Source organism: Bos taurus, unplaced genomic scaffold (assembly GCF_002263795.3).
Source record: "Bos taurus isolate L1 Dominette 01449 registration number 42190680 breed Hereford unplaced genomic scaffold, ARS-UCD2.0 ScbfJmS_2447, whole genome shotgun sequence".
Taxonomy (NCBI): Eukaryota; Metazoa; Chordata; class Mammalia; order Artiodactyla; family Bovidae; genus Bos; species Bos taurus.
The window spans coordinates 489,213-498,452 of record NW_020192287.1 but is presented as its reverse complement, the minus strand read 5'-3'; the positions used below and the strand labels follow the sequence as shown (position 1 = coordinate 498,452).

The window sequence follows — 9,240 nt, the reverse complement described above, 5'->3', positions numbered from 1 at the left end:
ATACTATATGTTAGTGTGGGTTTGTTTTGGTTCACCTTGTTGCATACTCTGTGTACTTTCTGTCCTTGGTTGTTCCCTTCTTCTGGTTTGGAAAGTTTTCAGTCATAATTTCATCAAATACATTTTACCATCTTCTCTCTCTTTTGTCCTTCTGAGATGCCTATAATATGAATGCTGATATGCTTAATGTTATCCATAGGTCTGTTAAAATGTTCTCTTTTTTTGTTGGATTTTCTTTTAGCTACTCTGATTGGTGATTTCCATTACTATGCATTCTTACAAATAGCTGTGGAAAAAAAAAAAAAAGAAGTGAAAAGCAAAGGAGAAAAGGGAAGATATAAGCATCTGCATGCAGAATTCCAAAGAACAGCAAGGAGAGATAAGAAAGCCTTCCTCAATGTTCAATGCAAAGAAATAGAGGAAAACAACAGGATGGGAAAGACTAGAGATCTCTTCAAGAAAATTAGAGACACAAAGGGAAGATTTCATGCAAAGATGGGCTTGATAAAGGACAGAAATGGTATGGACCTAACAGAAGCAGAAGATATTAAGAAGAAGAGATGGCAAGAATACACAGAAGAACTGTACAAAAAAGATATTCATGACCAAGATAATCACGATGGTGTGATCTCTCACCTAGAGCCAGACATCCTGGAATGTGAAGTCAAGTGGGCCTTAGGAAGAATCCCTATGAAAAAAGCTAGTGGAGATGATAGAATTCCAGTTGAGCTATTTCAAATCCTGAAAGATGATGCTGTGAAAGTGCTGCACTCAATATGCCAGCAAATTTGGAAAACTCAGCAGTGGCCACAGGACTGGAAAAGGTCAGTTTTCATTCCAATCCCAAAGAAAGGCAATGCCAAAGAGGTCAAACTACCACACAATGGCACTCATCTCACACAGTATAAAGTAATGCTCAAAATTCTCCAATCCAGGCTTCAGCAATATGTGAACCGTGAACTTCCAGATGTTCACGCTGGTTTTAGAAAAGGCAGAGGAACCAGAGACCAAATTACCAACATCTGCTGGATCATCAAAAAAGCAAGATAGTTCCAGAAAAACATCTATTTCTGCTTTATTGTCTATGCCAAAGCCTTTGACTGTGTGGATCACAATAAACTGTGGAAAATTCTTCAAGACATGGGAATACCAGACCACCTGACTGGCCTCTTGAGAAACATATATACAGCTCAGCAAGCAACAGTTAGAACTGGACATGGAACAGCAGACTGGTTCCAAATAGGAAAAGGAGTATGTCAAGGCTGTATACTGTCACCCTGCTCATTTAACTTTTATGCAGAGTACATCCTGAGAAACGCTAGGTTGGAAGAAGCACAAGCTGGAATCAAGATTGCTGGGAGAAATATGCATAACCTCAGATATGCAACTGACACCACCCTTATGGCAGAAAGTGAAGAGGAACTAAAGAGCCTCTAGATGATAGTGAAAGAGGAGAGTGAAAAAGTGGGCTTAAAGCTCAACATTCAGAAAACAAAGATCATGGCATCTGGTCCCATTACTTCATGGGAAATAGATGAGGAAACAGTGTCAGACTTTATTTTTTTGCACTCGAAAATCACTGCAGATGGTGATTGCAGCCATGAAATTAAAAGATCTTTACTCTTTGGAAGGAAAGTTATGACCAACCTAGATAGCATATTGAAAAGCAGAGACATTACTTTGCCAACAAAGGTCTGTATAGTCAAGGCTATAGTTTTTCCAGTAGTCATGTATGGATGTGAGAGTTGGACTGTGAAGAAGGCTGAGCACCGAAGAATTGATGCTTTTGAACTGTGGTGTTGGAGAAGACTCTTGAGAGTCCCTTGGACTGCATGGAGATCCAACCAGTCCATTCTAAAGGAGATCAGCCCTGGGTGTTCTTTGGAAGGAATGATGCTAAAGCTGAAACTCCAATACTTTGGCCACCTTATGCGAAGAGTTGACTCATTGGAAAAGACTCTGATGCTGGGAGGGATTGGGGCAGGAGGAGAAGTGGACGACAGAGGATGAGATGGCTCGATGGCATTACCAACTCAATGGACATGGGTTTGCGTGAACTCCAGGAGTTGGTGATGGACATGGAGGCCTGGTGTGCTGCAATTCATGGGGTCACAAAGTGTCGGACTCAACTGAGTGACAGAACTAACTGATGTATTATCTGATCTGCTGTTTACTTTTTGTGTTTCTCATATCAGTTACTGTATTCTTCAGCTCTGGTTCTTTTTTCAAGTTCCTTTTTAGAATTTTCACGGTGGTTTTTTTCTTTTTTTTTTTCGTTTTTATTCTAATTCAGTTAGCATTATCATTACTAATTCTTCTGAATCTTTACCTAGTACTGTATATACCTCTGTTTTTTGGTTGTTTTGTCAGAGGTTGTCTCACAGTCTTTCAATGGAGACCATTCCTACTGTCTTCCCATTTTTCTCAGTTCCGTTCAGCTGCTCAGCCATGTCCAGCACTTTACAACCCCATGACTGCAGCATGTCAGGCCTCCCTGTCCATCACTAACTCCCAGAGTTTACTCAGATTCATGTCCATTGAGTCGGTGATGACATCCAACCATCTTATTCTGTTGTACCCTTCTCCTCCTGCATTCAATCTTTCCCAGCATCAGGGTGTTTTCAAATGAGTCAGTTCTTCGCATCAGGTGGCCAAAGTATTAAAGTTTATTAGAGTTTCAACTTCAGCATCAGTCCTTCCCATTTTTTTCTGCCTCTCTGGATTAAAGTGCATCAGTTATCTATTATGGTCTTGATGGGATGTTCTTGTGGGGGAGCATGACTGTACAGTCTGTGTGGTACCCAGAGTGGGGCAGGATTTGATGGACCACAAGTCACATATTTCCTCAGGGTGTGCCATCAGCTATCACCTTTGGAGGAGATCTGTGGTGCCAGGGCTAAAGCCAGATGTGAGGCACAGACTTCCTCTATTCTCATTGGCCTTCTCAGCTATATTGTGGGCAGGGTGGGGTCCCAAGTTTCTGGAGCAGAGGTCCTGATTGTCAGGCCAGACCAGCCTGTGTTCCCTCTAAGTATGTGCCCTCCCCTCTCCCTGCACTGCAACCCTTGCCACAGAGGGATAAGAGGGGCCTGGGCATGTTGGACAAAGGAGCCAATCTATAGGCTGGCTGCTGACAGAGGTCCACACTACCTCCAATGTGCCATTTGTGCCAGCACCAGCAGTAGCTTCTCCCACCCTGCTTAAACATAGCTTCTGGTCTGAGACCCCTTGGTCCCTCACAACTGATCAGTTCCCCCTGCCTCTGCTGCCCTACCTTGTGGAAGAGGGGTTTCTATTGGGCAGGTGAGGCCCTCATGGGCTCTGGGCACATACTGGGTCATCTGCTGTGGCAGTCTGGCCTCCATCAGAGATCAGGACTTCTCCCGGTGGGCTGACTGTGTAAGTGCCCTCCATGATCATGGCCCCAGCTGTCCCACACAGATGCCACCCTGGGCCAGATGCACCTCTGCTTCCCACATCCCAGCTCTCTGCCTCGTCATGGCAGCCCCTGCTCCAGTGCAGAGCAGCCACATGAAGTAAGCAGGACATGTGTAGGGGTGGGTAGTTGTGGGGAAAATGGGAAGCCACAAATGTGGTCTCAATCAGTCCTCTTCACCCTGACTTGGGAGCAAGCCCTGAGCACATGCTCCTGGAGGGGGGCGTCCAGGCTTCCCACAGTCCTCCTGCTAGTCCACATGTCCCTGTAACCAGCTAAGGACGCTTGTCTTCCCTGTGTCAGACCGCAGGACCAGCGTGTCCAATATATGGCCCGACCACTCACACCCACAGCAGATCTCCACCCATGTAATCTCCCTTATATTCTGAGTCCTCTCCCATGGGCACAGGTCAGGACTTGAATGCTCCTTTTCCCTTCTTACCCTATTCCCTGTGGATCTTTAATAGAGCCTAGGTTTAGGAATCTTTCTCCATTTTCCAATTAGTTTTTTGAATTAATTGTTCCACATGTTGATGTATTCTTTTTTTTTTTTTTGAGTATAGTTGATTTACCATGTTGTGTTAGTTTCAGGTGTACAGCAAAGTGATTCAGCTTTACATATACATGTATTTGGGCTTACCACTTGGCTCAGTTAGTAAAGAATCTGCCTTCAATGCAGGAGGTGCAGGTTCAATCCCTGGGTTGGGAAGATCCCTTCAGGTTGCCATGACAACTGTGTCCAGTATTCCTGCAAGGAGAATCCCATGGAGAGTGGAGCTTAGCAGGCTGCAGTCCATAGTGTCACAAAGAATCGGACATGAGTGAAATGACTGAGCACAGGCACGCATGCATACATATACCTATTTCTTTACAAATTATTTACCCATTTATGTCGTTAAAGAATGTTGAGCAAAGTTCCCTGTGGTTTTGTAGTAGGTCCTTGTTGGTTATCTATTTTAAATATAGTGGTGTGTATAAGTTAATCCTCAACTCCTGATTTATCCCTCCTCCCTCCCAACTTCCCATTTGGTAATCATCATTTCGGCTTCTATGTAGATGTGTTTTTGATGTGTTGATTGGGGGAGGCAGCTTTTTTGAGGAGTCATGTATGGATGTGAGAGTTGGACTATAAAGAAAGCTGAGCACCAATGAATTGATGCTTTTGAACTCTGGTGTTGGAGAAGACTCTTGAGAGTCCCCTGGACAGCAAGGAAATCCAACCAGTCCATCCTAAAGGAAATCACTCCTGAATATTCATTGGAAGGACTGATGCTGAAACTGAAACTCTAATACTTTGGCCACCTTAAGGGAAGAACTAACCTATTTGAAATGACCCTGATGCTGGGAAAGATTGAAGGCAGGAGGAAAAGGGGATAACAGAGAATGAGATGGTTGGATGGCATCACAGACTCAATGTACATTAGTTTGAGTAAACTCCAGGAGTTGGTGATGGACAGGGAAGACTGGCATGCTGCAGTCCATGGGGTCGCAAACAGTCAGGCACGACTGACCGATGTAACTAAACTGAGTCCTACTTTTTTTATTTTTTCCTTTTGTTGCCTGTGTTTTGGTGTCGCATACAGTAAATCATTTCTAAGATGGATGCTGTATAAATTCTCCAGTATGTTTTCTTCTAGCAATTTTATAGTTTCAGATCTTACATTTATTTAAATCTTAAATCAACTTTGAGTTTAGTGAATGGTATAAAGTAAGGGTCCAGTTTCATTCTTTTGCATTCAGATGTCTAGTTTGCCTACTGTGATTAATTGAAGAAACAGCAAGGTAAAATTTAATCATGATCATCTCAAGGCAGAAATGTGTGACAAGCCTGTAGGAAAGGTAATGGCATGAGGGACCTGCCAAGACCATGTAGAGTTTGGGGACTCCCACTTGATTCCTGCTGATATGTGGATGTGGTCCTGTGTAGATGTGTTCTCACTCTTAGAATATAAACCTCTGCCAAACAAGAGAAGCCTCTGAGCCAGCAGTATTGTGCTCTTATCATGAGTTCATGGGCACTATTTTGGCTTTTGCCTTTTGCCTTCAGTGTCATTCAAATGGGCAGCCTTCATGATGTTACTCTTGACCACTGATAAAAGCAGCTTCTCATTTAAATTCCTTTGACTTCTGATCCGGTCTCTAGTTTATGGTTTTTACTATATTTTCAAACAAATTCTTAGACATACATGGCAGAAGAGAGTGATTCTCTCCCTTACAGTCTTAGATAATTCAACTTCTGATAATACTATATCACCACACTGTTGATTTCTATTTCATTTACCTCTCTGGCATGCATTTCTGATAAGATACATACTCAAAAAATTATCATAAAAGCTGCATGTATTAAACAGTAAGTGATTAGAAAACATGAAAAAATTAATACTCAAGAGAATGATTGAGGAAGTTTCTTTGGGAGGTGACCATTAGGCTGGCCTTAGATGGTTGCTAGTTTCTGAGTCACAGAAGACAGGATGGACACAGGCATAGAGAAAAGCAGAAGGTCTTAGGGAAATCATTGTATTAGTCAACAGAGGTTGTTATGGACACAGCTAGAGAGGTCAACTGGAATCTATTCATAGGGAACCTGTAAAAGTGGAAGTCTAAAGAGTTTGTACTACTCTTTGTAAGTGCTAATGAGCAAAAACTGCCACCACAAAACCCAAAAGAGCATTTGCAATAGGATTTGACATGTCTGAATTACAATATACCGTCCTTTTCCAGGAGAGCTACAGGCGACCGATATTGATGTTTTGTGTTATCCTACTTGGATATATCCTTTCTCAACTCATGACTTATTTATATTTTTTCTGTTTTAACTCTAGGTGTCCTTGGATCCTTTTTAAACTTTATGCATCCTCACCTCTTTCTGGAAAGTGACAGTGTATCAGTGTATTTTTAAATATATACCAGGGCTACTTTGGGGAAACAAGGCCCTCTAACATCAGCTTTTGGTCCACCTCAGGGCTTCCCTGATAGTTCAGTTGGGAAAGAATCCATCTACAATTCTGGAGATCCTGGTTCAATTCCCGTGTCGGGAAGTTCTGCTGGAAAAATGATAGGCTTCCCATTTCAGTATACTTTGGCTTCCCTTTTGGCTCATCTGATAAAGAATCCAACTGCGATTTTGGAGACTTGGGTTCCATCTCTGGATTGGAAGATCCCATGGAGAAGGGAAAGACTAACAACTCCAGGATTCTCGCCTGGATAATTCCATGGACTGTATAGTCCATGGGCTTGCCAAGAGTCCAACAGGACTGAACGACTTTCATTTTCAGTTCTTCGGGCCTAGCAATTGGTTGCCTTCCCTATAACAGCAAGCATTTCAGTAAGTCAAACTGCAGGTGTTAAAGTGTGATAGTGTTAAATGGTGATTATATATGCAGATCTGAAATCACAGTACTGACCTATATGCAGATATATGGTCTCTCTGTCCATATCATCCTGGTAGCTGCTTTAGGTAATTAATTTTCTGCAGGCAAGGCATGAAAGTGCTTCCACCTCCTTTGAAAGGACAGCACACCCAGGGTGGCTTTCATTCTTATTGATTTTAAATCACATTCAGTGACTGACTTTGGATCATCAACTGGGTCTTCCAGGAGTTAAAGTACCAGAAAGATTTAATTAGGGAGCTGCAGTCCAGATAAAAGATACCATATCATTGACTTAAATTCTGAACTCAACTCTTTTGATGCTGATGGTGAAACTCTGTGTTTTAGTTTTTTTATCTAAAAACTATTTTCTGAAGACACACGGGATTCCTCTGGCCAGAGACTCTGCCTTATATATTTCCACATTTGATTGACTACTCCTGGAACCTTTTTAAACATTTCAAAATGAAAGTTAACACCAAATTAAATATTCCATACTCTTACTTTTAAACCATGATAAACTTGTAGAACATGGATTAACAAAAGACTTTATTGTGGAAGAATGTTTTACCACTGTTGTTATTTAGAAATTATAGGGTATGGTGATAAATAAAAGACCAGCTTTTACTCAGTGTTATATTAATACTTGTATCAAAAGTTCCTGTACAAACTTCCGTGGCTGTCCAGTGGTTAGGACTCTGTGTTTTCGCTAGAAGCGGAACGGGTTCAGTCCCTGGTCAGGGAACTATGATCCCGCAACCTGCATAGTGCCTCCCCCAATAAAAAAATTATCTCTGTGGGGTGATCCTATTTGTCATCTGCACTGGGATTGGGCCACACTCACTGCCCTGCCTTTGGGAACATACTTCTCCCACCAATTTCTTAGCATAACAGTGGCCTAATTGAATTTGTTTTGTTTCATCCAAACATCATTTTAGTCCTTGGGAGTGCTAGTTGTGGGTTTTAGTTGTATCAGCATTTTGTGTCTCCTGAGCATCTTTAGTTGACAGCATAGGCGAGTGATGCAACAAACCCCATTATGAGGTAGGGGGCCAGGAGGTGATTTCTGCCCCTTCTGGGGCAGAGTTTCACATTCACAGTCAGAGTTTCACATTCAGGGAGAGCTTCACATTCACCATCCCCATGTGAAACCCTCTTCGCATCTGGGTTCTGGCAGTCTAGACCCTATTGTCATTCTACACCCCAAAGGCAGTAACACCACACCACTACTCCTTGCCGCTGAGATCAATTGTTAAGCAGGGTTATCCATCTTCAATGCAGACTCCTGACCCAGTCCAGACCTCTACACCCTGGCTAACTGGGGACCTGAGGGTCTGTTCCCCCAATCTCTTGGGACCCCATATCCCTCCCTTTTCAGGTGCTCACCTCTTCTCTTCTTTCCATCCCTTCCATCAGAAAATTCACCCCCACACAAATATCATCTTTTCACTGTTTGATCTTTAATTGCAGCCATCAGTTTCCTATGTTAGTGTGAGAGTCAGTCTTTTCCTGGTTGGCCATTTCTAAGAAAGCAGACCTCTGGAGACACAATTCTAAACTGTCTGACCTTTTGTATTCAGTTACCAGCTGCCCAGGTTGTACTTCTCCAGGGTATCTCATTCTGGGGCAGCTGAGCTTATCTTCTCTTTTGGTTCTGCCTCTTTCTTTGACTCTGCCTCATATTTCTGTACCTTTTTTTTTGCTTTGATTTAGTTTCTTGCATGCATAGGAATAGAAAAAAACACTTTGGCTTTCTTGTTTTCTTCACCTTCTTCAATTGAGTGGCATATGATCGGATTTTCTTTTTCAGGGTTCCTTGTAGAGGTCTTCTGAACCTCATGGTCATCTTTCATGCCTGTAAAGGCAAGGGAAGGTTACTAGTTTTGAGGAAAGATCATAAAAACTGAATTGGAAGGGTGACTTCATGAAAAGGGATGTGGGTTGATGAGGGCTTTTGTGCCAGGCAAGGGCAGTGTAGAGGACTTGGGCAGCAAAGTCAACGAATAACATGGTGAGCATAGATGGAGTCATCTTACCTTCACACTGCCTCTGTATCTCCGTTGACAAAGGGTCTTCTTTCTTCCTTTCATCCTTGAAGCTAACCTCATTGCAACTCTTCTTGGCTGCCGTGGCTTCCTTGTTACCTTAGTCGTGATGATACCATGAAGTGGCCTAACCCAGAATCTCTGCCTCTGACCTCCCTATATATACCTTCTCAGGACAATGAGGAGCCACACCCTTCAATTTGATTGGTCAGCTAGGCACTCCCCTAGCCAATGGTGGCTTGAGGGAATTAGACATCACAATGTACCACTTTGCTCATCAGCATGGGCTGGTGTATGCTAAGGGAGGCCATGACATAGCTTTCCCAATACTGATACCTCTGTGTGTCTGATTCTGGGGAGTGGTGATTTAGGGGCATGGTACTTCTTCTCA

General features: G+C 42.8%; 1 long non-coding RNA gene across 1 annotated transcript; it reads right to left on the bottom strand.

Annotated features, from left to right (window-relative positions):
* Positions 1 to 8,241: 8,241 nt before the first annotated feature.
* LOC101902988 (uncharacterized) lies at positions 8,242 to 9,021 on the bottom strand. The gene is made up of 2 exons (XR_001495537.3): positions 8,841 to 9,021; positions 8,242 to 8,659 (listed from the first exon to the last, which is right to left on the bottom strand). It is a non-coding gene; the product is annotated as an uncharacterized lncRNA (long non-coding RNA).
* Positions 9,022 to 9,240: the final 219 nt, after the last annotated feature.